Source organism: Telopea speciosissima, chromosome 5, assembly GCF_018873765.1.
Source record: "Telopea speciosissima isolate NSW1024214 ecotype Mountain lineage chromosome 5, Tspe_v1, whole genome shotgun sequence".
In the NCBI taxonomy this organism is placed as follows: Eukaryota; Viridiplantae; Streptophyta; class Magnoliopsida; order Proteales; family Proteaceae; genus Telopea; species Telopea speciosissima.
In genome coordinates this window covers 67,339,754-67,356,586 of record NC_057920.1, presented here as the reverse complement: position 1 = coordinate 67,356,586, position 16,833 = coordinate 67,339,754, and the positions used below count along the sequence as shown (strand labels likewise).

At 43.7% G+C, this 16,833-nt stretch overlaps 1 pseudogene; it reads right to left on the bottom strand.

The window, feature by feature from the left end:
- Positions 1 to 1,144: 1,144 nt before the first annotated feature.
- Positions 1,145 to 4,135, bottom strand: LOC122661123 (annotated as a pseudogene).
- Positions 4,136 to 16,833: the final 12,698 nt, after the last annotated feature.

Here is a 16,833-nt window from a genome sequence, read left to right as displayed (position 1 = left end):
GTGTGAGATTAGTCAAAATAAACACCAATTGGTTTAGACAGACTCGCCCTTAGAAATCTCTTTTAAAAATGCTAAATTTTATCATCAGTTCATGAGATTGAAACCCTAAAAAGAACATCTCTGACTTAATTTATTTGTGCTACCATAATTTAGCATCAGATCATGAGATTAAAGCCCTAAAAAGAACATCTATAACTTAATCGTCTTGTGCTACCATTTAAGTTTTGAGAGGAGGGGAAGTAAGCAAGAAAAAATTACTCAATGGTCAACAAAAGATTTAGACTTCATATTCTAAAAATCTTTCAGAATTTATGTTCCATTATCGTCTGATACAAACTCTTCATTGATTCCAAACAATTTTCCTTGATGGACAAAGTTAAACACTATTGATATTTATTATCAACTTAAATTCTGGGCTATCAAAATACTCGAGCCATGGTTGTCAAGACTGAGCTGTTTCAAGGATTTCAAGGTAGATCTCTGGTACTAAGTCTGAATTGCTGAGACTAGAAATCATATATAAGACATGGATCTTTGCATCACTGCTTGTGGATTTAGAGGAAATTCTTTTAATTTAGTTCATTGAGCATCCATTACATGCTACCTTAGCATTCTGGATTTCAATTGAGGCAATATAGGTAAACTAAGCTCTCCAAGCTAAAGAATCAATACATGTAGTTACTGGCTTGGGGCTTGAATGACTAACAGTACACCTTGAAACAATTTGCAGAGTCATATAAAAAAAAAATTTGCAGAGTTGATCACAAAATACATGGATGACACTAACAAATATCTCTCTGTGGCAACAACTTTTGCAAGAAGGGAAACAGAACAGGATAAAAAAGTACACGGATCACAACAAAAACAGAATTACTCTGTATACTATAAACAGGGGAAATGGTTTTACCATATACATGTACAGTGAGGTATAACTAACAAATATCACTATAAATTGGCACAAGAACACATACTACAGAATTGCTGTGTATGCTCAAATAGTTATTCTTGGAGGGCAAGGATCCATGTAGCCGACCCCATTTAGTTGGGATAAGGTTGAGTAGTTGTTGTACTCATACAGTCATTCTTCTCCCAAAAACTACTGAAACCCACTAAATAATTTTTATGTGGCCTGTGAGGAAGCTAGTTATCTTGCATTAAGAAGCATCCTAACCACACTCTTCATGTTTGGCCTTGAATCTGGAGAATCACTAACACAAGCAAGAGCAACCCTAAGAACTGCTAGCATCTGACTTCGAACCCCAAGAGATGTTCTGCTGATAGTAAAATCAAGGATCTTTTCCAATGTGTCACGCTGAATTGAATTATTCAATACCCACTTGGCCAACTCAGTTCCCTTGTTCACAGATTGCTTCCCAGTCAGCAATTCCAGCAGGACAACACCAAAGCTGTATACATTTCCCGCCGTTGTAAACCTCATTGTATAAGCAAACTCTGGAAAGCACAATAAACAAGCTCATATATTTAGAGAACTGCACGAGTAAATTTGTAAACCTAGAAAATAAAGATACCATCTAAACAAAGAATGCTTATTACTTCCAAAAAGAGAGATTGTTTACCTGGAGGAAAGTAACCAGCAGATCCAGCTACTGTTGAAAGGCTCCCTGTGCTTTTTGAAGGATCAATGAGCTTGCATAGTTCGATATCACCAATCTGGGGTTCCTTCAGAGACTTCAGAAAAATGCTTTTGCTTGAAAGGTCAAGGAGAACGACTGGGTCACTGGAGCATCCATGGAGAAATACCAGACCCTGAGCTACTCCAATGGCTATACTGTAACGACTCTCCCAATCTAGAGCATGTCCCAAGCTTCCATGAAGAACATCAAAGAGGGTACCCTTTTGGGCATATTCATAGAAGATGTAAGCACTATCAGTAGTCAAAACATAAGCCAGAGGGCTCATGATGGTTGCATTGCTTAGCTTCCTAAGGACCCCTAGGTCCTCTCCAAAATTTTCATGTCTCCCCAGTTGGAAAATCTTGTCAGTCCAGTTAAGCTTCTTGATGTAATAGCTTGCTCCATCAGGCATGATGGCCTTGAAATAGGTAGAGAACCTTCTATTCAGCATGATATTGGCAGGGTTTGCAACCGTTTCCATGGCTCTTGTGAAATCAATACTTGAACTATGAACGGCATTTGCGGTTATCATACGATAATTGATAACCCGAGGGGCGAGGAAATTCTCTTCTGATTGTAGGTTCTCAATGCTGATCCTGTAGAAACGTCTCAAAAACAGTAGAGCAATCACTCCGATGACCGCAACAGAAACTACAGTGGCAACTGCAACTACAACTGGCACCAAAACTGAATTTCGCTTCGTAGGCGAAGCAGGGGTTAGGACCTTGGTTCCATTCGTATCAACGACAATCCCTAGCTGGCGGAAGTATGGAAGAGTACCCCATAAAGGATTATTGGAAAGTAACAGTAGAGCAAGGCTTTGCAGTTCAGTTAGAAACTGTGGGATTTCAGCAGTAAATCCGTTGTTTGAGAGATCCAAAACTTCTAAAGCATCCAACCCTCTGAGTGTGTCAGGGATAGGCCCATCAAAGAGGTTCCTGCTGAGGTTGAGAGCAATCTGCAAGTTACAAGGCATACTAGGAATCTTCCCACTCAATTTGTTGTTTCCTAGCTGGAGTTCTATCAGTGAGTTCAACTTCCCTATTGAATTGGGTATCGAACCATCAAATCTGTTGTCCCGTAAGTCCAGTATAATGAGATTCCGTAAGCTGGAAATTGAAGGGGGTATTGAACCATCTAATCTGTTGTCCCGTAAGTCCAGTTTTGTGAGATTCCCTAAGCTGGAAATTGCAGAAGGAATCGAACTGGTTAGCGAATTTCTGCTCATATCCAGTATAGACAACTTCTGTAGTTGTCAATATTGTTGAGGAATTTCTCCAGTAAGACTGTTGGATTGGAGATTCATAACCTGAAGTTGATGAAGATTTCCCAACTCTTTCGGCAATGGACCAGAGAAATAATTCTGAGCAAGATTCAACAAAACTAAACCCTGAAAGGTTCCCAGTTGTGGAGGCACAGACCCCTTCAATATATTGTTTTGGAGGTCCAGATAAATCAGTTTTGAAAGCATTTCGTTGGCAAGATAAGTGATGGTACCATCAAGAGAATTGCTCCCAAGTCTCAACACAATCAAGCTCTGTGAAATGTTCGGCGGAATCCTCCCTTCCAAAAAATTATGAGACAGATCAACAGACTGCAAAGTTGGTGATGACAGAAGGTCTGATGGGATCCAACCAATTAACTTGTTGTAACTAAGGTCCAAAGCCCCCAGATATGTGGAAATCCCGGAAGGAATATTGCCAGAAAAGTGATTCTGATTAGCAGCAAACCGAGAGAGTGTCTCAATCCTTGAAAGACTCTCAGGAATTCCTCCACTAAGATTATTGTTTGACAGAAGGAGGGTCTCCAACTTGGAGAGCTGTCCTATCCTATTAGAAACAGACCCAGAAAGCTGATTACTTCTGAGATCAAGCAGAACTAGAGATGTGTAATTGATGAGCTCTTCAGGGATTGCGCCTCCAAAGCAATTGTTCGCGAGCTCCAACCCTTCCAAAACCATGGCTTTACCAAGTTGGGTAGGGACAAAGCCATTGAACTGGTTGAAGCTCAGATTCAAGCTTCTGATTCCATTCATACCTTCCAATTGAGAATCAATATTTCCAGATAATGAATTAAAAGACAAGTCCAGGTACAGCAACCCACCAAAACCACTAAAAGTAGGCAAAGGACCAGACAATCTGTTCTGACTGAAATTCAAGTTGTTGAGCACATTAATCCGTCCACAGTCTCTGATGAAATCACTAGGGATGATTGTCAAAGAATTTTGGGAGACATCAAGGGACTCTAAAGTATCAATTTGGCACAAATCAGGTAGGAAATCAGAGTAATAGAGGTTTGAAGAGGTAAAAGAGAGACGGATGATGGATTCATCGTTGTTGCTACAAGTGACTCCTTTCCATGAACATGGATTTGGGTCTGCTTCGTTAAGATAAAAGAAGAGCTTTTGCATGGCATTCTTCTGGTTTTCAGGGAGTTCAGACAGTACCACAGGAATGAAGAACAAAAGAATGAAAGAAAAGGAGGAGAAGAAGAGGAGGGCTGAGACATGCGCATACTTGCCCATTTTAGAGTGGATGAAAGCAGAGTCTGAAAGCAGAGTACAAAGAACCCTGAAGGGGAAGAAGGGATTTTGTGGTGTTTGTTGTTGGATGGGATGGTGTGTCAATGGAGGATTGAACTCCTTTCCTCAATGTAGGAAACTGGGAATGGACGTGTTGACCAGGAACAAGACTGGACTAACTTGGACGACTTTGATTGCGGCTGTTAGTCTAATCTATCAAATGATTAGTTAATTTTTTGCGTCTCAAGTTTGATTTTGAATTTTTTTTGTTTGGGTAAAAAGTTTGACTTTGATTTGCAAACTCTCAAGGTGGACATGCCCATGTATTTTTAAGGTACAAACAATGTTACAACAACTGTCTTGATTAAATAATAATAATAACAATAATAATAATAATAGAAGGATTGGAATATCCCGACTTATGAAGGTTATGTCGCTTTTAAAGGTAAGATATCGACCTTTGATGGGGTGGGTGGAGCAAATAAGAAATGAATGCAAACTTGAGCTCTCGTCAAGGGGCCTGTACAACCTTCCCTGTTATTGGTAGCTTGCACTCATTGTAATTATTATTATTATTATTATCATAATAGTATGTTATTTTTTCAAACATCACAAAATATCTAATCTACTACCTTAATAATAATAAATGAGAAAGAACATAGCTTGGCGCTAGCGCCTCCCGGTGTATATCTCTCTCTTCCCTCCTATGAAATCACATACCTGCCTCTTTGTGGAAGGAGAGATATAGAAACAAGGAAGCATCAGGCGGGTAGTGATTACCAATTAATTTGGGCGAGTGTGTCCCCTGTGCGTGGTAGCCAATGACAACGCACATGGAAGCATCAAGCGGGCAGTGATTAACACCTTTCATAGGGTAGGGCAGTCATTTTGACCCATCTATGTCTGAGCACATGGCTCACACTCTCAGGCAGAGTTCTTTTTCCCTAATAGTTTTGTGGGTTTTAAGTAATCTATATTTTTAGTATTTTATGTAATCCTTGTTTCATATGATAAAATTTAGTCTAGAAACATTACAACATGCAAATACAATTGACATTGCCAATTTTGACCAAGATTTTGATGTTAGGAATGGTCCAATATAAGATGGGCCATTTCTATTCTAAAAAAAATAGATAATGTAAGTACCGCGGTCCTTCGGGACGAAGGTCATCCTCGGCCCTTTTGTTGGCGTATTGGTGACATAGGGTTTTGGGAGATATATGTGTGTGTGTATGGATGTGGATAACATTGTCAATGTATGATAAATAGGGGATTGGGATCATGCATTGAAATATGTTAACATAATGAGAAGTCGCCACCTAGGGTTAGGGCCTAGGACCCATTAAGTGTAGCCCTACCCGTGGTGAGCGGAATCGGGCTACGTGACTCCATATGGTCCAACCAAAGGTTCGGGTAAGGGGTCAGGTTACGAGTGTGGGAAGGTGTTAGGCACCCACCTCGCCCGGCCGAAGCCGGTCTCTCTATGTTAGATGCTACATAAGGACGAATGTTGTTTCTCTCTTATTACGGGGATGGGGGATATTATGAACTACATTCAGATGCTATGAATTGAACTAAAGTATAATAAACTACATTATATATGTGAAAAATGCGGACTAAAACGGTAAAATATGAAAGGATTACATTGGATCAACAAAAATGCAATAATTATACCTGTATGGTTGTATGCCCCTGACTCAGGGGAGATGGACTTATAGACCGACGCTGCTTCTTTCTTAGCAGAGTAACGGCTCTTTCGAGTGATTTTGGAAAAGAGTAACCAGACAGAATAACGTCTGTAGCAAAGGAGTTTCGATGGTTATCCGTGCACGGACGGGATACCAAAGCCAAGGAGCCAAAACGCTCTATACTCAGAGGGACAATCGAAGGATCTGTCCGCCACAAGAAAACTTCAAGCACTCACACACTCATGAGAGAAGGAAGGGAAATGAGGGTGAAAAAGATGCTAGGAATCACTTGGGGAGGGTCTCTCCACCCAAAATTCCTTGGGAAATGTGGGAGGGGACCCTCCTATTTATAGGGAGGGACTTTTTCTCTCTCCTGACCGAAAAAGTCCTCCACGGCGCCGTGGGTGACGTCAGCAGGCTGATGTCACACCCCCTCATGGCGTCGTGGAAATTCGGTACACATCCCCACAGTGTCGTGGGAAGGTGCCCACAGTGCAGTGGGAAGGCGTCCACGGCGCCGTGGGCGCGCAGTGCTATTTTTCCCCTTTTTTTTTTTGGCCTAAAATGGATCATTTTGTGCTCAGCATGGTTCTTGGTCCCATAGGTCAGGTATCTTTGGATCTGAAAAGAGGGAGGGTGCGTCGTCCATCGTCCATGTCCTGTTGTCATCATCGCCAATTAGGGGGTGACAAAAAATCAATGTCTACAGTTTACCCCTCTTTGGCCGAGGCCTGTGCCAACAGCTGAAGGGTAAAGACAAAAAACCAACTAATTTTGTCACCAAGAGCATGTACTGCTGACGCTTTGCTCAAAGGCGGCAGAGTTGCTAAAAACAGGTGATTAATCGCGATGAAATCTTTCGATAATCCTCAAAAGAAAAACTCGGAAGAACCAAATCTTTATCTTGTGAGCATTGCTCAAAAAATTTTTGAGGGTGATAAGGCACCGCTCGACCACAGACCTAGGTAAGGCACCACTCGGCCCACCAGATCGAGTATGAGGGACTCCACTGGGATAAAATTTTGAGGGTGATAAGGCACCACTCAACCGAAAATCTAAATAAGGCACCACTCGGCCCGAAGATCCGATTTGAGGGTGATAAGGCACCAATCAACCAAAAGTCAAACTTGGAGGGTTATAAGGTTCCACTCGACCGAAACCATCAAGTTTGGAGGGTGATAATGCACCACTCGACCGAAGATCTAGATAAGGCACCACTCGGCCCGAAGATCCAATTTGAGGGTAATAAGGCACCCCTCAACCAAAAGTCAGCCTTGGATGGTTATAAGGTTCCACTCGACCGAAACCATCAAGTCTGGAGGGTAATAAGGCACCACTCGACCGAAGATCTAGATAAGGCACCACTTGGCTCGAAGATCCAATTTGAGGGTGATAAGGCACCACTCGACCAAAAGTCTGACTTGGATGGTTATAAGGTTCCACTCGACCGAAACCATAAAGTCTGGAGGGTGATAAGGCACCACTCGATCGAAGATCTAGATAAGGCACCATTTGGCCCGAAGATCCAATCTGAGGGTGATAAGGCACCACTCAACCAAAAGTCAAACTTAGGTGGTTATAAGGTGCCACTCGGCCGAAACCATCAAGTTTGGAGGGTGATAAGGCACCGCTCGACCGAAAGTTAGTATTGAGGGATTTCACTGGGGATTTCTTTTTTTTTTTTTGGTCTACGGCGCCGTGTGCGGGTCTGCACGGCCCCGTGTGCACGGCTCTGTGCCAGACTTCACGGCTCCGTGGGCAATCCTCCACGGCGCCGTGAGCCGCTGTTCCACGGGACCATGGAGAATTCCACGGCGCCGTGGGCGCGATAGAGAATTTATAAATAGAGGGCTCCCTCCCTCATTCCTTCACTCTCATTTTTGCTGCGAAGCTCTGCTGTTTTTGATTTTTGACTTCAAACCCTTTTTATTTGCTCACGCCATGTCTTTTCGTCGACGAGGATGCCAGTCTCACCGGGAGCCACTACTCGGTACCACTGCTCGCGATGCATGGGCTGCATGGTATCTTTCAGGGGTCACCTTGGCCAACACGACCCGCCATGGTTGCCGCTCCATATGGGGCCAGGTCAGTATTCTTACTCTTTCCCTTTCAATTTATGCATTTATTTATATTAGCTTCATACCTCACCACATAGATTAGATGTAATGCCCCTAGATTCTGCCCCAAGCTCCTAATGACACGCAAATGTAGGTAATGCCCCCCAGATATCATCCTAGGCACCTAGTAGCACATAAATTTAAGCGAGGCCATCAGACAATACCCTAAGTGTCTTTTGGCACGTAAATCTAGGTAATGCCTCTAGATACCCTCCTAGGCACCCAGTAGCACATAAATCAAAGCGAGGCCATTAGACACCACCTTAAGTGTCCTTTGGCACGCAAGTCTAGGTAACGCCTCTAGATACCCTCCTAGGCACTTAGTGGCACGTAAATCAAAGCAAGGCCATCAGACACTACCCTAAGTGTCCTTTGGCATGCAAATCTAGGTAATGCCTCTAGATACCCTCCTAGGCACCTAGTGACACGTAAATCAAAGCAAGACCATCAGACACTACCCTAAGTGTCCTTTGGCACGTGAATCTAGGTAATGCCTCTAGATACCCTCCTAGGCACCTAGTGGCACGCAAATCAAAGCGAGGCCATCAGACACTACCTTAAGTGTCCTTTGGCATACAAATCAAGGTAACGCCTCTAGATACCCTCCTAGGCACCTAGTGGCACGTAAATCAAAGCGAGGCCATCAGACACCACCTTAAGTGTCATTTGGCACGCAAATCTAGGTGACGCCCCCTTTTACAACCTCTCCCTCTTTCTCTCTTTTTTTCTTCCTCTTTTATTTTTATTTTTTTTATTTGTTTAATTGTTGTCCTCATTATCTCGGCTAACCATTTGCCTTATTTTTCTTTGCAGGGCAGCTCCCTTCCTTCGCCTAAGAAATATTATGGGCTGGAGGCTGTTTCAGAGTGGTACCGCATACTTTGCCCAGCGGTACAGTCGCGGGTTGTTCGGACCGGGCTGGGGCACATCGCCTCGTCCCTGGCTCGCGAGTTGGACAGTCCGACTGTGAGGGCTCTGATAGAGAGGTGGTGGCCGAGCACCCATACATTTTACCTTCTCTTTGGTGAGGCAACGGTCACCCCCCTAGATTTCTACATGATCACGGGACTGCCCTTTGGTGGATTACCCGTGACACTGACTCCGGAGGAGAGGATTATAGCCTCGGCAGAGCCATCAGAGCGCCTGGAGTACTACCGGCAGCAGTTGGAGATTGCCGTTACAGGGAGAGAACGTTGTTACAGACCAGTTGCCGTCCGTCCTTCAGGATCAGCAGGCTCGATGCTTCCTCCTATTCTTACTGGCGGAGGTGATCTTCAACGATATGACGGGTACGGTGACAGCCGACACCGCATATGTTCGCTTCTTTGAGCATTTTCACGTGGCCGCAGGCTACGATTGGGGGGGCTCGGCGTACGCCTACTTCCTGGATATGTTAGATTATCTGGTTGTGGGGTCACCCAACCTAATCGGATGCTGCTATGTCTTATGGGTGAGTTCTCTCAACTTTGCCTTTTTCTCTTTTCCTTTTTTTGTTTTTATTTTATTCTTATTTTTTTGAGCTCATTTATGATTGCCTATTGCAGACGTGGAGCTATGAGATCCTTCGGTTTCGGGTCCCTACTTTCAGACCTGGGGATGACCCCGAAACCACCTTTCCTCGGACTACGCGATGGCGTAAGTCCCGCTTGCTCAGGAGTGGTCGTCATAAGGACCTTGGGTCCATTCACGGCCTCCTGAACGAGCTGCAGCCGACCGAGGTAAATTTAAAGTGGTTGTTTATCTTATTTTCTCTTTTCCTCTCTTCCTTTTTATTTCTGCATTGATCTTGACTCTTTCTTGACAGGCTTCTCTCCGTCCTTATTTAGGGGAGGTGATTTTAGAGCCAGACATGTTTGACAGGGCCTCAGCTCTCTCCACTCGCAGGGTCCTTTTTGAGGGCCCATGGGGGTTTGCTTTTTACTTGGGAGAGTGAGTGTCCTTGCAGAGGTCTGAGGCTCGCTTGGTGCCCTGCCCTCCTCCTGCTCGGGTCCATCAGCCAACCTTAATGGATCGGGATGAAATCAGGCACTGGAGGGTTGGTGAGCCCACGATTGGGCTGGTGCTAGCTGAGACGGACTATACCGACTTCCTTCTCCGAGAGACAGTCTGCGTCCCCCTCACCCGCGAGGGTCCTCAGGTAAGATTTCCTCCATTTTCCCCTCTTCTCCTCAGATTGTTAATCTATCTTTTATTCTGATGTGTTTCTCCTCTTGATAATTTCCAGGTCGCCCCATGATTCCAGGGGTCTATGGTGGTGGGAGTTCTTCTCGCGCCTCCCGAGTAGGGGAGGTGGAGTCAGGTGTTGGGCCTTCTGGAGAGGTTCCAGCCCTACGGATTGCTGGTCCAGACGACCACATCCCAGGGTATCGTTCATGGTTCATTCGCCACCACGAGCCTGGGATGGTTGAGGTCATCTTACCACCCCCTCGAGCTGCAGATATGGACCTAGGCCTCCCTCTTCCTTATGACGGGGTAAGCACATCCGACTTTCCTAACTTCATCCATTATTTTTCAAACTCTTGACATCTTGGGTGGTTATCATGTTTAGGTGGATGCGAGCCGATACGCCGATATGAGACGCATGATGGCGAGCATGGATGAGATGATCATCTCGCGTGTGGACGCGGGCCATAGTATGGTAATGCTTCATCTCTTCCTCCCCCTTTCTTCTTTCTTTTTTTTCTTTTTTTTTTTATTTCAATTTTTATTATTGTTATTTCTTACTTATCTTTTGATTTTCCTCTCTCTCTCTTTCTCTCTCCTTTTTTAGAGGGTTGAGCTCGACCATTGTCGGAGAGAGATTGAGAGACTCAGGCTTGCAAATGATCAGCTGTAGTTCAACCTTACGTGGGCTGAGGTCGAGAGGGATGCCTTGATAGCGTCCCAAAGCGGAGAGGGGGGAGGCTTGGATGTTGACGATTACTCCCCTGAGTCATGACCGCTCCTCTTTTTTATTTTTATATTTTTTTATTTAGGAATATTGTTACACTTATGTATATTTATTTTCCTTCCCTTCTCTTTTTTGTTTATACACTTTGGTATGGATACTGGTGCAATTTTTATGTACACGTTTCTTCTTCTTCTTTTTTTTTATACACAAACGAATTGTCTATGAATTCATTGGATATTTCTTTCTTTGAAATGCACATGAGACTCCATCCCTTTCCTTAGAAGCACAAATTCCATTGGTAAATGGTTCCATTACATGAGCAAGGACAGAGAAATTGAGAAAAGAAAGACAAACAAGTAAAGATAGGAACATCCAATTGATATCACTTATTTGTAACATTTTTCGGATAATAGCATCACCACTTCTTGTGTCACATCTCTGAGGTTCTGAAATTTTCCATCTTAGGTTGTTCCTACCTCGGAGATACTAAGGAAGTGATATAAAAACTGATGTGAGTTAAACCCATGAATCTCACATAATTGTTCCCTGATATTTCTGATTTTTCTCTCTCGGCCTTCAGCCAAGGGCAGTTCCACTGGATTTCTTGGACATCTCTCTCCTCCAAATATTTCTTCCAGTCTTGGACCTTGTGGAATTCTGACTTTTCCCTTTGTATTTGATAATGCATAGGTCGGAGGTGAGGACACGGAATTGGTGTGACCAGTTTTAGTTTTTCCATCAACCACATTTGGAATACCGCCGGAGATCCATGAAGGAAATCTGTATCGTATTTCTGAGACTGACTCATGGTATCAAACCCTTTGAATGTTTATGCTAAAATGGTAGGACCGATGTCGCATCCTTCTTCAATTTGCCTCACCACTTCTGTAATTATTGGGGACATGCCTTTTCCAGGAGATGCTAACAAGTACCTCCCAATCATACAGAATAAGTATGCCCACCTTCTGCGTCGGATCTGTCTTTCTTCTTCAAATCCATTGTTGTTGAAGATCTTCACAACTTTCAACGCATCCACCTTGTCATAATTGAGAACTTGCTTTAACTCCTTCTTATTCATGGCAAAGAAATCTCCCAAATTTTTGAAGAGCTGTTCTTTCTTCATAGTTGGGAGGAACGACTTTCCTCGAGGGGGTGACATCATACAAGCCCAGAATTCTTCAATGGTCGGAGCCAGCCAGACTTTTCCGAAGTGAAACGCGTGCAATTGGGGGTTCCAGCACTTCGACACTTCCCTTAGTAAATCATGATGGAGCTTGAAACAACCGATCCTTCCCAATACTATCAAATGGTGATCCTCTAGGAGTGTAGGCTCGTCCACATTCATCCGGAGAGTCCACTGACGCAACTGTTCGTCGAGTCCTTCTTTCTTTAATCCTCTCATGCTACCTGTATCAAGAATTGGGTTAGCATTTTGCGACACAAAATGAATAAATCCTTTGTTAATAACCAGCTCTAGATGACTTTCACTTATAAGCTAGGTTAAGGAATGGAAGGCCAAATGGCGAGATTTACCCATATGTGCAAGGGACGTCGGCTGGCGGAATTTATGGGAGGAAACCGATACAATGCCTTCTCTTTTTTTTTTTTCTTCTCTCTTTTTTTTCTTTTTTTTTTGAGACCGTACCCGAATACATCGAGTTGCCTACGTATCCCTTCGGAGGAATCAGGTCAAACGTAGTTCAAATTGCTTCACATATCTCAGACAAAATACTTCTTTAGCTGGTCCATATTGACCAGACCCCGAAGATCTTCTCCGTCAAGATCAGAGAGTTGGACCGCCTGTCCTGGCAATATGGTCTTGACTTTGTAGGGTCCACTCCAATTGGGTCGAAATTTTTCTCTTGGGTCGTGAATTGGAGCTCGCAGTTCACTCTCTAAGGACCAAATCTCCTTCCTCAATGCTCCGAGTGCGGACACCTTTATTGAATGCCCTAGTCATTCTTTACTGATATTTCTTGAGATTATCCATGGCCTTCATCCTTTTCTCATCCAGGAGATTGAGTTCTTCGTACCTGGCCCTTACCCATTCTCCTTCTGGCAATTGACTATCGAGTAAGACTCGAAGAGAAGGGACTTGAATTTCTACCGGTAATACGACTTCCATCCCATATACCAGAGAATACGGGGTAGCTCCGGTAGAGGTTCGGATAGATGTCTGATATGCCCATAAAGCTAGTGGAAGTTTCTCTGTCCAGTCATTGTGTGTATCTGCCATCTTTTGCAATATGACCTTCATATTCTTGTTGGCTGCTTCTACTGCTCCATTAGTCTGTGGCCGGTAAGTAGTAGACTTATGCCTCTTAATGCCCAATTGGTTGCAGAGTTCTTCCACTTTTCCCCTGAAATGCAGGCCTTGATCTGAAATCAACTGTTGCGGCACACCGTATCTGCAGATGAGATTCTCTTTTATGAACTTTGCCACCTTGGCGGAAGTTAGGATTGCAAAAGATTGAGCCTCTACCCATTTTGTGAAATAGTCGATGGCGACTAACACGAATTGATGTCCATTTGAAGCCTTTGGAGTTATTTTTCCAACTACATCAATTCCCCAGGTAGAAAATGGCCAAGGGGCATTTAATGAGTGCAACTCTGTCGGAGGAACATGAATGATGTTGGCAAATATCTGGCATTTATGACATCGCCTTATGAAGGTGGCACACTCAGCTTCCATAGTGGCCCAATAGTATCCCATCCTGAGAATTTTCTTGGCCAGCATCCTTGCATTCATGTGTGGTCCACATATTCCTTGATGGATTTCTTCCATAATAATTTGAGCCTGATCCTCATCCACACATAATAGTTGGATACCATCATAAGACCTCTTATACAACAAGTTTCCTTGGAGTATTAATTGAGTGGCATATTTTCGTAAATGCCTCTTCTCTCTTTCTGAAAACTCTTCAGGATATCTCCTTTCCTTGATATAGTCGACCACTGGAGCATACCAAGGTCTTCCATCCTCGGTGAGCGTATTGACTGGTTCTCCATATGCTGGGCAAGCCCTTCTTTCTAATAGGAAGGGCTGGATCTTGTCTCGAGTATCACATTCTACCATGGACGCCAAAGTGGCTAAAGTATCGGCGAACCGATTGCTATCCCTGGGCAGATACTCAAAAGAAACTTCCTTGAAGCATTGCGTTAGTTGTTCCAGATAGACTTGGTAGGGCTTCAACTGCTCATCCTTAGTCTTCCACTTTCCTTGTGTTTGACAGATCACCACAAAGGAATCTCCGTAAACTTTAATTTTGTCAACTCCTACAGACAGAGCCATTTCTAACCCAATAGCACAAGCTTCATACTCTGCTATGTTATTGGTACAACTAAATTCCAATCAAGGCCATTGGCAAGTAAAAGTCCTCGGGGTTATCAATAACACCCCTGCGCCAAATCCTTTTTGATTGGCGGCTCCATCAAAGTACAGTTGCCACCCCTTAGTTGGTCCGGCTTCTATGGAGTGCAAATCTTCATCTGGGAAGAGGTCCTTTGTCACTCAGGAATCATCCTCAGTGGGAAATGCTGCTAGATGGTCAGAGATTGCTCGCCTTTTCACAAACTTTTGACTGACATAAGTTATGTCGAATTCTGATAATAGCAACAACCACCTAGCCATCCTCCCTGTCAATGCTGGTTTCTCAAAGAGGTACTTGATTGGATCCATACGAGAGATCAACCTGACGGGATGTGACACCATGTAGGGCCTCAGGCGCTTAGTTACCCAAATCAGAGATGTACATGTCTTTTCTACTGGGGCATATCGAGTTTCGTACTCGATGAATTTCCTGCTCACATAGTAGAATGCATGCTCTTCTCCATCCGCCTTGCCAACTTGGGCCATTATTGATCCGACCGTTGTTTCTCCTATTGACAAATATAGGAGCAAAGGTTCACCGGACACTGGAGGGACAAGTATGGGAGGAGAAAGTAGATACTCTTTGATCTTCATAAAGGCATCTTGACATTTCTCGTTCCATTCTTTTGGCTCTTTCTTCCTTAGGAGTTTGAAGATAGGTTCACAAGTGGATGTCAACCGAGATATGAATCTGCTGATGTACTGGATGCATCCCAAAAACCGTCGTACCTCTTTTTCTGTCCGAGGTGGTGGCATTTTCGTGATGGCTTTTATTTTGTCAGGGTCCACTTCTATCCCTCTTTCGCTGACAAGAAATCCCAGTAATTTTCCTGCTGTGGCCCCAAACACACACTTCTGAGGGTTCAGCCTTAGCTTGTATTCTTTGATTCTTTCAAAAAACTTTCTAAGAGCTGCAAAATGGCCTTGTCGGTCAATAGATTTGACTATCATATCATCGACATATACCTCTACTTCTTTATGTATCATGTCGTGTAGGATAGCCGTGGCCACTCTTTGATATGTTGCCCCAGCATTTTTCAACCCAAAAGGCATTACTTTGTAACAAAATGTGCCCCAGGGTGTGGTGAAGGCAGTTTTCTCCCTATCCTCTGGGCACATACTAATTTGGTTATATCCTGAGAAACCGTCCATGAAGGACAGTAGAGCGTGGCTTGTAGTGTTATCTACCAAAATGTCAATGTGGGGTAACGGAAAATCATCCTTCGGGCTGACCCTGTTTAGGTCACGAAAATCCATACACATTCTGACCTTCCCATCTTTCTTAGGGACTGGGACAATATTGGACAACCATTGAGGGTACTGGATTACTTGAAGAAATCCTGCATTCCATTGCTTGATTACTTCTTCCCTGATCTTCTCACTCCATTCCGGCCGCATCCTTCTTAACTTCTGCTTGACTGGGTGAGCCTCCGGATATGTTGGTAATTCATGTTGCACAATCTTTGGATCGATGCCGGGCATATCCTTGTAGGACCAGGCGAAGACTTCCTCAAATTCATTGAGCAGAGAGATCATTTGGGATGTTTCGTTATTGTTGAGAGAAGCACCAATTTTGATTATTCGAGGGCATTGATAGGTCCCTATATTTACGGGGTGGGTATCCTCTCGGACGGGTTAAGCTCTTCTTTGCTCCAATTGTTCTAACAGATTATGATGTTCTAAGACATTATCATCATCAGAAGAATAGGAAGAAGAAGAAGAAACATACTCAGAATCAGTAATTTCATTCATGATAAGGGGAAGAGTACGATGCACCCAATGGATGGACATTTCCATCGGACTCGAATCTGAGACTCGATCAGACTTAGACAGGACTATGCTAGAGCTGGTTACAACTTCAGATTCATAAATATGGAAATCCTCCATCATTCTTGCCCAATTCGCTACGGATCCTTGGAGAGGTTGTATGAGAAGATGTGGTGCCGGTCCTTCTTCTTCTTCTTCAATGATCACTGCTACTTCGAACAGTTTTCCGATCCCTTGATCCCCTGTGACTTCCTTCTTGCTGGCTTGATCCAATTCCATGGCTATCCAGTCTACTTCATTCTTAAAGAATATTTCAAGTCCTGGTAGACGTTCACCCTGTTCTTGATCGAACCATGGTTCTGGATTTCCACAGTAAGGGAAGTCTTCTCCCTCTTTCACGAAGTACCCGTTCAGGGTCTTGAAATATGGCTCACCATTTGCCGTACTATTCGTCTGTCCTGTGACTTTTTTCCTTGGGTTCTTCAGGTTAAACCCTAATCCACAACGGTTGGCATTGGCTGGTATCTCTGGGAACGTCGGTACCCCCTGTTGGTTTTTACCCAATCCTAATCCAGGGAAATATTTCATCTTTCTCATAATCTTTACAAAGGCCTCGCTTCACATTGTCAGGAATTTCCCTAGACTCTGGTCTTCTTCACTTGTAGAGGTAGTATAAATGTGGCCGATTTCAAACCCACCCAGCTGCACTTCTTGCGAGGATGAACCGCCTACTTCAATGTTGGCCAAAGTGTGTACCATTTCCGGGTCTCCAAAAATGGTAATCACTTTCTGATCATATATGAACTTCAGCTTTTGATGAAGACTTGATGCTAGGGCTCCCGTTGA